Genomic DNA, 18,183 nt, shown 5'->3' with positions numbered 1-18,183 from the left:
CATTGGTTTTTTATCAGTAAAATTTCCGCTAACTATAACATGTGTGAAACCTATGGTTTTTTCAGTGAATTTGCAAGGTTTTTTAAATGCTAATTCCTAACTATAACGTGTGTGAAACCTATGGTTTTTTCAGTGAATTTGTACGGTTTTTTAAATGCTAAGTTACTTTACGCCATTCGTGGCATGCGCGCCCACTTAACGCAGTTCGTTCCGTGCGCGCACAGTGAGCACGCGGTGCGCTTCGCGCACCGCGCGCCCACTTTACGCAGTTAGTGCCGTGCACGCACGGTGGGCACGCGGTGCGCTACGCGCACCGCGTGCCCACGTTACGCTAGATGGGCCATGTACGCACGATGCGCTTCGCGCACCGTGCGCACATGGAGGACATATGATGCACTTCGTTTTGAAAGGTAATATTTTAATTTTTCGTACATGTTATAAGCCATGCACAAATGGTGCCCTTCGGGCACCATTTGCACACGGGGTGGAGAGAGTGTGGATGATTTTTTTTTTATTATTTTTTTTTAAAATATTTTAGTTTAACTCATCATTAATAAGCCATGCACAATTGGTGACCTTCGGGCACCAATTGCACACGGGGTGGGGAGAGTGTGGATAATTTTTTTTTTTTTATAATTTTTTACCGTACGCGTACGGTAAGCGTAATCGGCGAAATTAGCGAAAAAATAAAAATTCCGTTTTTGGCCTTGGGGGATCTTTGGGGACTCCCTCAACATTGCTATGTGTGTGGGAGCTGTCTAAACAGCCCCTTTACATGTTTTTGTGCTTTATATTTTAAACATCACTCTCAGTGCGAGAGAGAAAATGGCGGGCGCCGCTTCCTGGTTTCGGCCGATTCGAATGTTTACTAAGATCTAAGAGCCAATCAGAATCGCGCTCGCGCACGCCACCGTACGCGTACGGTAAGCGTACCGTAAGCGCACCGTAAGCTGGCTCAGATATATATATTGATTTAAAGGCTATTTTCTCAGAATCTACTGAACAGATTTACACCAAACCTACAAAAGGCACTTCCTTGACCTGAGGACTACCTCTCTGCCAAATTTCTAGTAATTCTGTTCAGCCGTTCGGGCTGTAGCCCTGTCTAAAGGTCCTATGGAAAAATGCATGGGAAAAACGCGTTTTGGGACCCCCCTTTTATCTCAGCCCCCGCTTGACGAATCCCCCCGAGACTTTCAGGGAAGGAGCAGAGCGTAGCGCCCACCTATTTTGAAATATTCGCGAGGATTCGTCGACCGGCGCCAAAGTTATTCAAAATAGAATGTTGCGGATTTCCTATGGAAACGTGGTCCTAACTATAACTACCTACTGGCGACCGCCAGTAGGTAATATATATATATATTATCTAGAACCGAGGCACAAGACAGCACAAAACCAAAGGCGCAAAACGCGACAAGGGGGCAGGGTAGAAACACCCTGACGAAGCGCTGGGCTCCCGTGCTTCTTTGGTAATTGGCCCCCAGGGGGCCAAATCCCGGGGGCAGAAATAAAAAAGTGTGGGGGGTCCCAATCCCCCCCCACACTGCCAAGGGGACCGCCACCCCCCGGGGCTCAGAGATACTATATGGGGGGCTCACGGCCCCCCCAGCCCCGGGGACCACCACCCCCCGGGGCTTATAGAAAATGGGTTATGAGGGCTCGCAGCCCCCCCAGCCCTGGGGATCGCCACCCCCCGGGGCTTGAAAGTATTTGCGATGGGGGGGCTCTCAGGCCCCCCCAGCCCCGGGGACCGCCACCCCCCGGGGCAACTTGTCCGTGTGGGAGGGGGGCCACGCGGACCCCCTCCTGGAGCCAATGATGGCCCTGGGGACCGCCACCCCCCAGGGCCGGCTCCTGCAGTGTCCCGGGGTGCCCACCCCCGGGACACTGCTGTTTGCAATGACAGGGCGGGAGCCTCGCGGCTCTCACCCTGTCATTGCAAACTGCTTTGCTTCATTGAAGCGAGAGCAGGGCTCTCGCTTCAATGAAGCAAAGCTGATTGCTTTTCCACACGGGGAGCAGCATGTTAGCTGCTCCCCATGTTGAAAAGCAATGCCGGCAGAAAAGATCGGGATCGGGCCGGAGGCCACGCCCCCTCCTTACACAACTCGGCAAACGCGCCCCTGGCGCGTTTGCAGAGGGGGAACTAATTTCCCTTGAATACTGGGGGTCCCTGGGGGCCAACTAGCCCACCAGGAACCTCCAGTATGCGCCAGGGGGCTGCGTTGCAGAGAGGTGTTCAGAGGCCACACCCCTTTTTACACCTCTCTGCAACGCAGCTTCGTGGCGCTTACTGGAGGTACCTGGTGGTCTAGTTGGCCGCTAGGGGACCTCAGGATTCAAGGGGACTTAATCCCCCAACTCAAAATGCGCCACGGGGCGCGTTTGCACAGTGGTGAAGGTAGGGGGCGGGGCCTGAGATGATACTGTGCAAACACGCCCTGTGGCGCGTTTTAAGTTGGGGAATTTATTCCTCTTCAATCGAGAGGTCCCCTAGGGGTCAATTAGCCCACCAGGTACCTCCAGTAAGTGCCACGGAGCTGCGTTGCAGAGTGTTGTAAAAAGGGGCGTGGCCTCTGAACACCTCTCTGCAATGCACCTCCCTGGAGCATACTGGAGGTACCTGGTGGGCAAGTTGGCCGCCAGGGGACCTCAGGATTCAAGGGGACTTAATCCCCCAACTTAAAACACCCCACAGGACGCGTTTGCACAGTGGTGAAGGTAGGGGGCGGGGCCTGAGGTGATATGTGTGCAAACACGCCCTGTGGCGCGTTTTAATTTAGGGAATTAATTCCTCTTCAATCCAGAGGTCCCCTAGGGGCCAACTAGCCCACCAGGTACCTCCAGGAAGCGCCACGGAGTTGCGTTGCAGAGTGTTGTAAAAAGGGGCGTGGCCGCTGAACACCGCTCTGCAACGCAGCACCCTGACGCATACTGGAGGTACCTGGTGGGCTAGTTGGCCCCCAGGGGACCGCAGGATTGAAGAGGAATTCATTCCCCAACTTAAAACGCGCCACAGGGCGCGTTTGCACACGTCACCTCAGGCCCCGCCCCCTTCCTTTACCATTGTACAAATATTCCTCTAAAGTCATCCGAACTACGAATTCCAATTTACTCACCTGTTATCAGGAGAGAACCCAGGGCTGCATCTTTTAGCCCAGCACTGACCCTGAAAAATAATTCTAAGCGTACTTATCAGTAACTTGTATTTCCTTCCATAGGAATCCATTGTGTGGTTTTCAGCAGAAAATTTTCTGTGTCCATTTTTGAAACGTACAAATATTACTCTAAAATCAGCCGAACTACGAATTCCGATTTACTCACCTGTAATCAGGAGAGAACCCAGTGCTGCACCTTTTAGCCCAGCACTGACCCTGAAAAGTAATTCTAAGCGTACTTGCCAGTAACTTGTATTTCCTTCCATAGGAATCCATTGTGTGGTTTTCAGCAGAAAAGTTTCTAAGTGTCCATTTTTGAAACGTACAAATATTCCTCTAAAATCAGCCGAATGACGAATTCAGATTTACTCACCTGTAATCAGGAGAGGACCCAGTGCTGCATCTTTTAGCCCAGCACTGACCCTGAAGAGTAATTCTAAGCGTACTTACCAGTAACTTGTATTTCCTTCCATAGGAATCCATTGTGTGGTTTAAACCAGAACATTTTCAAAGTGTCCATTTTTGAAACGTACAAATATTCCTCTAAAATCAGCCGAACTACGAATTCTGATTTACTCACCTGTTATCAGGAGAGAACCCAGGGCTGCATCTTTTATCCCAGCACTGACCCTGAAAAGTAATTCTAAGCGTACTTACCAGTAACTTGTATTTCCATCCATAAGAATCCATTGTGTTTTTTTCACCAGAAAATTTTCAAAGTGTCCATTTTTTAAACGTAGAAATATTCCTCAAAAATCAGCCGAACTACGAATTCCGATTTACTCACCTGTTATCAGGAGAGAACCTAGGGCTGCATCTTTTAGCCCAGCACTGACCCTGAAAAGTAATTCTAAGCGTACTTATCAGTACCTTGTATTTCCCTCCATAGGAATCCATTGTGTGGTTTTCACCAGAAAATTTTCTGTGTCCATTTTTGAAACGTAGAAATACTCCTCTAAAATCAGCCGAACTATGAATTCCGATTTACTCACCTGTAATCAGAAGAGGACCCAGTGCTGTATCTTTTAGCCCAGCACAGACCCTGAAAAGTAATTCTAAGCGTACTTACCAGTAACTTGTATTTCCTTCCATAGGAATCCATTGTGTGGTTTTCACCAGAAAATTTTCAGTGTCCATTTTTGAAACGTACAAATATTCCTCTAAAATCAGCCGAACTGCGAATTCCGATTTACTCACCTGTTATCAGGAGAGAACCCAGGGCTGCATCTTTTAGCCCAGCACTGACCCGGAAGAGTAATTATAAGCGTACTAACCAGTAACTTGTATTTCCTTCCATAGGAATCCATTGTGTGGTTTTCACCAGAAAAGTTTCTAAGTTTCTAATTTCACAAACTAAAAATATTCCTAAAAAATCGTCTGTATGACTTAAACACATTCTTTCAACTGTTTACAGGAGGTTGGCCAGTGCTGGATCCAGGATCCACCACTGAGTAAGAAAAAGTAATGATAACACTACTTACCTGCTAAGTGAATTTTCTGCCATAGGATAACATTGGTGATTCTATGTGAAAACATTTCTAAGTGTCAACTTTTAAAATACAATAATATTCCTTAAAAATAACTACTGTAACCAAAGCGCTTTTACTCAACTGTTTACAGGAGATGTCCAAGGACTGAATCTAGTATCCAGTCCTGTGGTTAGAAAAGTAATCCATAAAGTAACTAATTGCATTTCACTAGAAATTCACTTTGAGCTCAATGTTGCTTTGTGTTTGAAATTGTGTTGCCCATTGCAACAACTGTAACTACTGTACTTAAAAGTCCGTTGCCTATTTGCCAAGTATTTAAACTAAAGTAATTCATTCTGAGAAAGTATATTTTGTATTGTAATGTATAATGTAATTATAATGCAATTAAAAAAATATACCTAAAAATTAAGTTTAAAAAATATAGTAAATCAGTATCAAAAAAATCAGTATAACAATTAATACATTCAAAATTGTCATTTACAAAACCTTTGAAATTCACTGAAAAAACCATAGGTTTCAGGCCTGATATTGTTAGGAATTAGCATTTAAAAAACCTTTGAAATTCACTGAAAAAAACATAGGTTTCAGGGGCGTTAAAGTTAGGAATTGGCATTTAAAAAACCTTAGAAATTCACTGCAAAAACCATAGGTTTCAGGGGCGTTATAGTTAGCTGGACATTTCCCTCGTACAAAACCCTAGAAATTCCCCCGTTATAGTTAGTTCAGCTAACTATAACTTGCGCCCCCGCAATGCACTGCTGATGACGTCACATATTACATCACTCATGACATGGTCAGTGACATCACTCATGACATCTGAAATTACATCACTGATGACATCACTGATTACGTCATCCAGTGAGTGTGTGTTTCTGTAAATTTTAAATATGTTTAATATATATATAGGGAAAACCTATGGAAGAATGAGTGGGTGTATAAGTGTGTGAATGGATGATTTAGTAGGTGCGTGACTGACTCTATAAGTGAGTCATTAAACGTATCTTACTCCAGACTAGTGACTAAACTGTGTGAATGTCTGTATCTGTCTGTCTGTTGGTGTATAAGCGGCTGCATGGTTTTGTGAATAGCTATATGAGAGTTTCTATGGGTTATTGATTGGTTGTCTGAGTATCTGTTTGGGTGCCTGAGTGTTTGTGTGGGTGGGGTGTGTGTGACTCTGTGCATACATGTGTGAGTGGGTGATTCTATGGGTGCATGGTTTTAAGAGTGCATCTGTGATGGAGTGTATGGTTGGGTGAGTGTATGTATGGGTGTGTTAGTGATTGAATGTATATCTCAGTGGTACATGTGTGAGTAACTACATATGTGAAAGGCAGTATAGATGTGTGTAAGAGTATATAAGTGGGTATATGTGAGATTGTGTGATTGTTAGAGTGGCTGTATGGATGAGTGTGTGCTTGTATCAGTGATTGTATAAGAGCGTAAGAATGTGGTACTATTTTTATGAGTAAGTGAACTTGTGTGTGTATAACTGCATAGGTGAGTAAATGGGAGTGTGATTAATTATTTGCATGACTGACTAGGTGTGAGAGTACCTCTATGGATGATTGGTGGTGTGTGAGTGTCTATGTAGGTGTATAAATGCATATGATAGTCCTGTACTGAGTGACTGTAAGTATGAGTTACTGTACAGGTGAGTGAGTGGATGTGTGTGTAGATCTAAGAGTCAATGAGTGGGTATGTAGTTATTGGTATTGGAGTATCTATGGTTTTGAGAATGGACAAAGGGTGTGAGGAGATGCACTAATTTATCACATGGATGACGTCATCAGTGATGTCATCAGTGATGTCATTTCAGATGTCATCAGTGATGTCATCAGTGATGTCACTGACCATGTCATGAGGGATGTAATATGTGACGTCATCAGCAGTGCATTGCGGGGGCGCAAGTTATAGTTAGCTGAACGAACTAAAACGGGGGAATTTCTAGGGTTATGTACGAGGGAAATGTCCAGCTAACTATAACGCCCCTGAAACCTATTGTTTTTTCAGTGAATATTTATATATATATATATATATATATATATATATATATATATATATATATATATATATATATATATATAAAATTTAATGCTCAACAGCTGAGCATTAAATTTTGTATTTTGCAAGACACGGCGTCGTCATCCTTTACTTTCAAGTATTGGTGATTTGGAGCATTTCATACGGATCGAGCCCGGATGATCCGGACGGACGACGCGCCCTTTGTTCAGGTGGTGCGGTGATTGTTAACCGAGCAAGAAAAGTTGGCTGATATATATATATATATATATATATAGATAGATATAGATAGATATAGATATAGATATATATATTATCTACTGGCGGTCACCCTGAAAGTTTCGGGGTGATTCGTCAAGCGGGGGCCGAGAAAAAGGGGGGGTCCCAAAACGCGTTTTCCCCATGGATTTTTCCATAGGGACTTTAGTCGCAGCTACAGCCCGAACGGCTGAACAGAATTACGTGAAATTTGCCAGAGAGGTAGCCATAAGGTCCATGAAGTGCCTTTTGCAGGTTTGGTGTAAATCTGTTCAGTATTTCCAGAGAAAATAGCATTTAAATCAATATATATATCTGTACGCGCGCACCGTGCGCGCTGGGTGCGCGCACCTTGCCGTGCGCGAGCGCAATTCTGATTGGTTGTTAGACTTTAGTAAACATTCGAATCGGTCGAAACCAGGAAGTGTCGGCCGCCATTTTGTCTCTTGCACTCTGAGGGGGTGAAAAACAAATGTGGAGAATGTGAAAAGGGGGCAGGGTAGACAGTTCCTGACCCCCTAGCCGTGGTCCGGGGTCCCAGAAGGACCCTCAAGGGCCAAAAAACAATTAATTTTTTTTTCGAAAAATCGCCAAGTGCGCGCACCCTGCGCACACCACCCAAACGGCAAAAATTCTGCGAAGTTCGCACAGTGTGTGCGCACTCCGCAAATTATCGAAAAAAAAAAAAGAATTAGGCCTGGCGGTGTGCGAAGCGCACCGTGTGCCCACCGTGCGCGCACGGTGCGTGAAGCGCTCCGTGCGTGCACGGCACGAACTGCGTAAAGTGGGTGCGCAGTGTGCCCACCGCGCGCGCACGGTGCGCGAAGTTTTGTTTAAAAAAATATATTAATAAATACATAACTTAGCATTTAAAAAACCTTGCAAATTCACTTAAAAAACCATAGGTTTCACACATGTTATAGTTAGCTGGGCATTTCCCTCGTAAAAAAACAATGAAATTCCCCTGTTATAGTTAGTGCAGGCAACTATAACTCACGCGACCGCAATCCTCTGCTGATGACGTCAGATATTACATCAGTGATGACATATGTGTCTTTCTGAAAAAAAAAAATGTAATATATGTATAGCTAAAAATGAATGGAAGAAGACATGGGTAAATAAGTGTCTAAATACAGTGATGTAATATCTGACGTCATCAGCAGAGGATTGCGGTCGTGTGAGTTATAGTTGCCTGCACTAATTATAACAGGGGAATTTCATTGGTTTTTTACGAGGGAAATGCCCAGCTAACTATAACATGTGTGAAACCTATGGTTTTTTAAGTGAATTTGCAAGGTTTTTTAAATGCTAATTCCTAACTATAACGTGTGTGAAACCTATGGTTTTTTCAGTGAATATAGATATGTATAAAATGAATATATATATATACACAGTAATGTATATTTAATCAATGGTAAGCTCAACTTTTGGAGATAAGAACAATGATACATTTTAAAGTGCATGAAAAACAATCCAGTGGAGTGTTAGAGGTAAAATAATCAATTTATTATGAGGCTAACTGAGACAAAAAAAAGACACTTGATCGTTGAAAGAACACTGCACCAGAGCTGTACAATTTTAGACTGCATTTTTCACATAAAAAGTGTGCAAAAACAGCATTTGTACAGACCAGAGGTCAGAAATGCAGTATCTGTGCTTTTCGGTCGGTGCGAATTTCGCTTTTGTACCACTGAGTCCACGTGTGTGTGTGCACTAGTCGGTTTTTACAAATATGAGGGCGAACCTGTAATGCACCTGTGCAAAGTTTATGCGAAGCATTGCCCGTTGCCGCCGGGCCTTCTGGCTTCCTTAATTCAATTGTGTATCTGGGAGCTGCTAATTAAAAGCACATTCATCGAGAGCGCGCACTTCCAGCAGCCTTTCAACATGTAATTTCTGATGCCCACTCCATAATTAATGCCGACGCCTTCCTTCTTCCGGCTCCAAGGAGGCCAGCCTTGTATTTCTCGTGTAGTCCTTTGTAATTGAATCTTACGCCGCTGTATCAGCCTGGCCCCGGGTGGTGATGCAATGTCTGAGCTCAAAAATAAGAAGAAAGGTAAGATAAAGGAATTACAGTCATGTAAGAACAAGGCCTGTCTTCTCAGCCTCAAGGTGTTAAATGTAATCTCTGATAAGTTATTACCTTATTAATGGGCTGAGAAGGGATGTGCTGTTTCTCCTGGCAAGACCAGCCCAGCCCTATCAGCGGCTACAATTCGCTTCCCTGGTACCGCAGGGTTTTTCCCTCTTCATCTGAACATTTTAATCTGTGAATATGAGCGTTTCCTACAGAGGTTTAGTACAAAGTGCTAAGAGGAAGTGTCTTCTCTTTCTAAGTGGACCCCAACAGTCAAGAGAACTCAGCTGGAGTTAAGAAATAAAAAAATCTCTCCTGCTTGATGCCACATACATTGCTGGTAAATGTTCAGGTAGGAGGAAAACCTGAGCAGATGTGTCTAAATCCATAAAACGAGATAAAATCTCTCTGTACAAACAACCTCGGCCTTTTCCTGCAGACAATGGCTCCTGCAGTCTGTCCGCAGAAGCAGCGCCCTTTATCACCACCTTCATGCTCCAATTTAAGATTGGCATAGAAGAAGGACTAGATGGGACCAGTCTTTCAGCCCTAGGTGTGTGTAAATACGGTTCCCATCCCAGCCCACCCAGTACCAATGTATATAAATATTACAAATAGTGGATAGCTAACAACACCTCAGATGGAAGTAATCTTTTGTCCTAACTTTATAACCTACATTTTCTAAATAAACCAAATAAAAGCATAACATTCTCTTCTTCAAAGTCCAACTTTTTGCAAACCTCCAAGGCTTCCATTATTTAGAGTAGATAGCCTACAAATTGATGGGAGAATATATATTTTTGTGATTCATACTATGTACGAAGCTTAACTATTTCCGAATAACAATTCCTTAATATTCGCTATTTTTAAATAACAAATTCCAAATTAAGGGGCACATGCATCATTCTAAATACTGGACTCAAAGGGGCAGATTCACAGAATCTGCCCCTTTGCGACCGATATTTTTGCATTTGGGATGCATCAACCGAAATGCATACTCACAATTTAAATAATCGTAAATTTTGCAATTACTTAAATTGCAAATGCATTTAGGGAATTGCAAATTGCGATTCCCTAAATGCAAAGCATGATGCAATTTTAATTTGGGATTTTTGAATTAGGGATCGCAAATTACCATCAATTTAGCCCCTTGTTTGCTCATGACGAGCCCAGCTCGTCATGAGGCATAGTGGAGCTGTGCTCATGATGAGCTGGGCTCATCATAACGGTCGCGCCACTCCCACGCGTAATTGATTTCCCGCCTGTGCGGTAGAATCAATTAGTGGGCGGAGTCGTGACTAGCCCAGCTCCTCATGAGCACAGCTCCACTGTGCCTCGTGACGAGCTGGGCTTGTCACGAGCACAGCCCCGCCGCCGCCGCCCCCTTCCCGCGACGAAGGGGTTAAAGTTGATGGTAATTTGCGAAAACTGTCCATCAGGAAACCCAGTGTCTTCAAGCTATGCTGTCTGATGCACAAAGCCTTCGGCAAATCTTCTCCTGCTCTTCTCTACTGACGACTCAGTCAGTATCAGCCATCTAGATACTTAATGTTCTCCAATAAAGCCCTTCTGCAGACCCCTCGCATCATCTTGGGCAGATGTGGTGGCAGGTCTTTTTCATACCTAGCCCCCTATCATTGGAATAAACTTCCCCTCCAAATCCGCACCTGCTCCGACTTCCAGAACTTCAAGAAGTTGTTAAAAAAATGGCTGTTCTGAAATTCGCTCTGCTTTGGTGTACAGCACAAGTGCTGAGATGTTCCTTGGGGAGGGAGTTGTGTGCTATACCAAGTACATAAATAATATAATAAATAATACAATATGTTGCAGGCTAAGGCAGTAGCAGGAGCTGAATCGATTGAGTCATCTGCCCTGAGAAAGAAAAATACCTGCATGCACTTTGTAATTTTTTTATTACATTTAAAACCAATAAAAGTATTATAAATATATCATACGTGCAATTAATATTTTTCTAAAACTTTTTTACACAATAATACATGTTGGATTTTACATTGAACAGTGGATGATGGGTAATGTAATCCAGTTGTCTTTTAACCTAATTATTAAAAAAAATGTTATTTAATTTACATAATAGACATCTAAAAATGAAAAATATTTCAATATGAAAACATTTTAAAATACAAAAAATTATTCGAAGAAATATTTCAAACATAAATATTTTGAAAACTTTTACTTGATAAATCTTTCAAAAATAATTCTAAAACAACCGCTTATAAAAGTCATATTTAAATTCTTAGAGAACACACACACACAAACTGTTGAAGAAGCCATAGAATTAAAAATCGTTTCCTAATCCTAATGAATCTATGACATTAGTAACTACACCTACCACCACAGAAGATGACAATCAAGAAAAAATGGAAACAAGATTCCCAGCTAATATTGAACCTGTTCCAGCTATACTTGTAATACCTACTGTGCTGTAACTAAGTCTCCACAACAGACATTAGGCAGTAAGGACAAGACTCTAGGCAAGCAGGGACTGCACACGATACCAGTTAGTACTCCAATGGCATCTGAATTGAATTCCTTAAAATAAGCGATGAAACTTTGAGCTACTTTTGAGCTCAGTCCAATGGTTGAGAAGTTTAATAAAACAATGACTGAGTCTAATAACTTATTAAGGACTGGTATGTATGATATCACTCAGACAGTAAAGGGCTACGTCAAGCAAAAGCTGTAGAGTCACAAGCAAAGAGGCGTAGACAAAGGCACATCGGAATGTGACAATAGGTTTTAGACCACTCTATTGGAAGAATAGCATTTGCCATAACTAAATGTGCAAACACGCATTTCATAAGTAGGCCTGGGCAGAGTTCACAGAGTTTCACTTCGCAGAATTCCGCAGAGTTGCCCAAAAACTCTGCCTAATTCTGCAGAGTTCTGTGAGCGGGTGGAGTATTGCTCGGCCGCCCCTAATGATGTTTCCTTGGCTGCTGAGGGTAGTTGGGGGCCAAGGCCAATAATCCCTATTGTTGCCACAAGTAAGTCCCCACAGAGGGATTGGTGAGACGTCGTTGGAGGCCCCACATCTTTTCTCAACCATTCTGCAAAAGGGCCTCCTAGTGCACTACTGACTGGGGGTTGAAGTCCCCTTGGCTCCTGAGGATTGTTGGGGGCCAAGAACCCCTATTTGTTCCACAAGTAGGATCCCCACAGTGGGATTGCTGAGACACCATCTCTTTTATCAAACACTCTGCAAAGGTGCCTCCTGGCGCATTACTGGTTGGGGGATGAAGTCCCCTTGGATGCTAATTGTCCTTGGGGGCCAAGAACCCCTCCTGTTACCACCAGTAAGTCTCACACAACGGGATTGCTGAAAGGTCATCAGAGGCCAGCCCCTTTTGTCCAGCACTCTGCAAACATGCCTCCTGGTGCACTACTGGTTGGGGGATGAAATCCCCTGTGCTGCTGAGCGTCGTTGGGGGCCAATATATCCTATTGTTGTCACTAGTAAGTCCCCCACAGTGGGATTGCTGAGACGTCATCGGAGGCCCTTCCTTTTTCAAGCACTCTGCAAAGGGACCTCCTGGCGCACTACTGGTTGAGGGATGAAGTCCCTTTGGCTGCTGAGGGTTGTTGGGGGCCAAGAACCCCTATTGTTGCCCCAAATAAGTCCCCCTCAGCAGGATTGCTAAGACGTCATTGGAGGTCTCCCCTTTCTCAACCACTCTGCAAAGGGGCCTCCTAGTGCACTACTAGTTGGGGGATGAAGTCCCCTTGGTTGCGGAGGGTTGTTGGGGCTAAGAACCCTTATTTGTGCCACAAGTAAGTCCCCCCCACTGCGGGTTGCTGAGACGTCATCAGAGGCCCTGCCTCCTTTCTCAACCAGTCTGCTAAGGGGCCTCCTATTGCACTACTGGTTGAGGGATGAAGTCCCCTTGGCTGCTGAGGGTCATTGGGGGGGGGGCAAGAACCCCTTCTGTTGCTACACGTAATCCCCCCACAGCGGGATCGCTGAGACTTCGTCAGAGGCCCGCCCCCTCTCTCAACCACTCTGCAAAGGGGCCTCCTGGTACACTACTGGTTGGGGGATTAAGTTCCCTTGGCTGCTGAGGGTTGTTGGGGGCCAAGAACCTCTCTTGTTTCCACAAGTAAGCCCCCCCACAGCAGGACTGTTGGCTGATGGCTAAGTCTCAACAAACTCAACTGTTGAAAGCCCTAGCCAGCCGCTCACCTTCCCTTGGGGCCATCAGCACATCACAGACATACAAGGCCTGCCCATCTTAGGGCTGGCCTTTCGATGATGCATTTTCTTTCTTATTATTACCATGTCAAGCTCGTGGTCTTGAACATAAAAAATCGTAAGTATCCACCATGTGGAAACTCCTTGCACATTAAGAAACAGGCGTTACATTGGAGGTTTCATTCTGAAAATCAAAAATAAATACAGATGCATAACACGTCAGCCGGTGACAAGAATGCGCCTGCCAGTGTGTCAGCAGGAGCAGCTTCACGGGTGCAGCAGGAAACTTTAAATACAACCGGTAGCCCGGGACGAGGCTGGTGTGGGCAGACCCTCTGCTGACCCAGCAGCTCGGCAATAGGCCCACTGGGGTGTACATGACACCCAAAATCTGTTGTGGACCTAAATTAACGGTATGTGTGCAAAATGGAACACACTCACCCAATCTGTATATTGGTACGGGTGTTGCTGGGAGTAACAGTTGTGAAAAATCCACCCGCGTAGAATTTGTAAATGGGGCAACAAGCAATTTCAAAGTGGATGGAGGCAGACACACTTTGTGAATGCTGGGAATGCTCACAAGATTGGAACTTTGTGGCTACTCACAAACACTTCCAATGACATTCCCTAATACTCTCACACCTAACCTTCATGCACAAAAACAATTCGAAAATGTTTGAGAATTGAGCCTGAAAGTTCCCCAAAGGCCACCATATGTTCAGGAGGTGCCAGGAAAAGTACTTCACCAGATGACGGAATATTTTCCTGTGTTGAAAATAATCCACTGGGAACAATATGTGCAAGTGCAATCCCGAAGCCCTAAGGCCACCAGAGGAAAGTTAGTTGCCCTTTTGAAATACTACACATAAATAAATAAATAAATAAATAACCCAAATCACGTGGATTTTGCTCGGGTAAACAGTTCATCACAGTACACCTACGTTCCCTGCAATGCATGATTTTTGAAGATATTCAAGAGCGCTGATCTTGAGGTTGCTAATCACAAAACAAAGATATATCTCTGAATATGGTAATCTACGATTTTCTTTGGTTTTCTGAGCTGACCATAAGATGCTTGGGTTGGTCATCCGGCAGAAAGCAAAACCACTTCCCTTTCTTGACAAAGGTAGCGGCATCAATCACAAGAGTACATCTATTTACATGCAGTTTAGCCATTTCATTGGAAGTTTATGGGACTCCTTCAGCAAAATGATTCAACAGTAACTGTCTGCCCTTGATTTATTTAACTTCCTTTGAAGCAGATAACTTCCTTCCTGCTTCCAGTCCCTGGTGGCTTGTAGCAAACCTTGATTTCTGGTCTTGCACACGATACCTCTGTCCTACCCAATAAGCTAAACATCATTTTCCACTACATTTGTGCACAATATTAAATTTGTTTCACACGCACCAAGTCCAATGCTTATATTTGCTGTTTATTTATTCAGTCTTTTTTTTTTTGCCTTGGTCTGACTGCTTTTCTCTTTCAAGTTTTATGTACTTCTATCATGGCAAAGTCTGGTCCTTACATTGTGCTTAAAACCAGAGTAGCAGCAGCAATTGCAGATTAAAAACAAGCATTGGCAAAGCTAAGTGTTCTGGCAGCTGCAAGTCTGGATTGTGTTTCTTTTTTGCAAATGTATGCAACAGACCCCACGCTCACGGCCAGTAATATCAAACTGTTGAGTTGGAGTATGTCTAAATTGTTCCTGCACGACTCAGTAAATTATGCCAATCTGCAGAATATAGTCTTATTGCAGGAAACCTGGGCTGTAAAAAAAGGCCCTCATATACAAGCCCCTTGCGCCACACTGCTTCTTATCTACAAACTGACGCATTGGGTCCAATGTGTCACTTTTAGAGACCTGCATCACATTATACCTGTGCCAGGTATAATGTATGCAGGGTAGGTGTTCCCACCCAAAAAGTCATGTAGAAGTGGCTTAGGCATAGCGCGCGCAAAGAAATTTGTTTTATTTATTTAAATGTGTACTTACCTCCGTTCATACATATTCCAGTGTTTACATTTCCCCACCTTGCCCCTCCCCCGCCCCGCCTCACTGCCCCACCAAACTCCCTCCACGGACCACTACTGATTGCAGGAGTTGCGTCAGTTTTACGACCAACTCCAACAATACCTCACTTTTGCACCAACAGATGCGTTAGAATTTCTGGCGCATCCGTGAATCCTTGTGCCAAGTAGCCCTGTATTATAATGATTATTAATGATGTCGCAAGGGCATTTCATACATGCGCAAGGAAACTGATGCATCGATGCCGATGCGTGAGTTTCTTGTAAATGAGGCCCTCAGCATTTTTGTGATGGTTTTATTTGTTATGCAGCCCTGCTACTCCCTCAGCAGTAAACCGGGCACTGGTAGGCTTAACATTCTGGTTTAAGACCAATCTAGAATCTTCAATTTCTCCAATTTACTCCAATAGCGGGCTGATTCAGGGTTTTTTACCTGGCATGACCAAATTGCTTTTGTATGTTTAATATCAATTGTTGCAACGATCCTTTTTCAATGGAGGAGAACCCTAATTTTTATTTGATTTTTGACCCCCATGTAGCGCTTGCTAATAAGTACTGTAGCATGGGATAGGGATTTATTTGAGTGCTTACAGGTGATTTTAAAGCTAAGCTTGGGGTCCTGTCCTCGCTCCTGGATGTAAATCTGTGTGAGGTTTGTGAAAGGAGAGTCTTTGCACATCCTGGAAATTCTATTGGTAGAATGCTGTACCCTGACCTATCGAACTTTGACCTGTGTAACGCCATGGAGCTGACAGGGACTACACATACCACTGCTGTTACATATGCTGGTGTAGATTGCAGCAGTGGCGTCTCCTCCGCTATGACGGGGGACCGTTCCCCCACTGCTTTTAAGCAGTGTCACTTAGAAACATGAAATGATAATAACTTAGAGTTACTATCATTTTATGCTGCTTCCTGCTGCTTTGTGGGCAGGCAGATGGACTGGCTGCTCTGCTCTCAGAGCAGGGCAGGGGAGGAGTGGTTTGCCCCCTCCTAAGTGCACAATCACTGTTTGGTCAGCCCTCTTGGGCTGCCCAAACCAGTCATGCGCACTTTTCCCATTCTCCATGCAGGCTGCATTACAGCCTGCATGGAGAACATGCCCACCCCTCCAGCCCCTGGCTGAGCGCTGTATCACGGCGCTCAGACCAATCACAACGCTACATTACAGAGTTGTGATTGGCTTAGGGGAGGGAGCCTGACTGCTTGCTTTCTGTTCCTGGAGTCGGAGACAGGAGAGCAGGAGCAGAGACGCAGGACCGGCCTCAAGGTAAGTTTATATATTTTTTAATTCCCCCCGCACAACACCCGTAACCCCTGTGAGACCCCCAACATCTTCGCGAAACACGTGACCCCCCCGCGTCCACCCACTCATCTGCGAGCCATGTCGGAGACTACTGGATTTCAGCTCTGTTATTGATTAACTTTTCATTACAAGACAGCAACTAAAACAGATTATTAAGGGTGTAATTTGCACCACCATTTATAGTGATCATAATCCGATCAATATCAGTTTAGAAACGCCCAAAGGGAGGTTCTAGAAAGTAAGGGGGGTTTGTACTAATATTAGAGAATGGTCACAGGTTGGTATGGGGGGTAGCTAACATGGAAGACATACAACAAAGTTTTGCTCAGACCACAAGGCTTTGGTTCAAGGCTGTCTCTCAACCGAGTCCAGTTCTGTTAACATTACTGAAGCCTTTACCTTACAGGGGATTACTATAATGGCCTACTAACAAAACCACAGAGAACTATTAGCAATAATCAACCAATCTGGCTTGACAGCGCATGTAGACTCGCAAATAAGTGACATCAAACAGCCTGACCTGTATCCCTCAGGAACAGAGGTGAAATTGCTGTTTGTAGAAGGGAGTACAGGCAAGCCCGGATAAAAAAAGGTTGTTGGATATCCACACAGACATGTGGGATAAACTAGTGAGCTCCTGTAAGTAAAAAGATACCAAAGTGTTTTGGAACATAGTCAATTCCAGCAAACTATCAAGCACTCCAGCAAACAGTTTAGGTATGAACATGAGCATGACCAATGGGCATGACCAATGGATAGGCCACTGTAATTGAATTTACGGTACCTCTGCAATAATTAGCACCGTACCTGATCATGTTGTGGCCCCTTTTTCCCTTGATATGGAATTCTCGTTGGAAGACGGGGTTCAAGGCAATTAACAACAATCTCTCTAATAAAGCTCCAGGTCCAGATGGGGTTCTGATGGATCCGCAAAAATTAAATCCGGAGCTGTGGGCACCATGTCCTACTAACTGTATTAGTGCTGCCCGTAAATCGGACCTAACTCAGACCTGGCGTTCTGCTATCATAGTGCTGTTCTTTAAAAAAAGCAATTGCCTAGTCCTAGCTGTTACCGACCAATCTCTCTATTGGACTCAATGGTGAAAATATTAAGCAGGGCTATTCTTGATAGGCTAACGCTCTGGACCATGGAAACTAGAATTCTCTCCCAAGTACAGCATAGGTATAGGAGTGATTTGGGGACAAAAGACCTGTGCCTTCATTTACACCTTTTTATAGGCAACTATACTATTGCCAACCGTATTGCCATTCATGAAGCCATAATGGGCCTCTCCTGCGCCTTCAATAGTGTAGAAGATCTGGGCGATATTGACATCTATGGGGCTGGAAAAGGGACTGGTGGGTCTCATGTGTGTCTTCCACGTTCATTTATGAACGTCAGTCAGACCTAGTGCGAGTGGATAGTGCTCTGAGTTATTTGGCCTGGGTCGAGGGGGGTCCAACAGGATTGCATTCTAGCCCCAATTCATTTTACCTGATATATTAATGGGCTTGATGCTGCATTGCAATTGCAATTGTATCTGCATTAGTTGTTCGCCCCTTATTTGCCCTATCTCTGTTGTGCCCCTCTTTTTCCTTCTGTACCCTCTGCTGATCCCGCTTTCCCACCGCT

This window comes from Triturus cristatus, chromosome 9 (genome assembly GCF_964204655.1).
Source record: "Triturus cristatus chromosome 9, aTriCri1.1, whole genome shotgun sequence".
In the NCBI taxonomy this organism is placed as follows: Eukaryota; Metazoa; Chordata; class Amphibia; order Caudata; family Salamandridae; genus Triturus; species Triturus cristatus.
Note: the sequence above shows the minus strand (reverse complement) of the source record.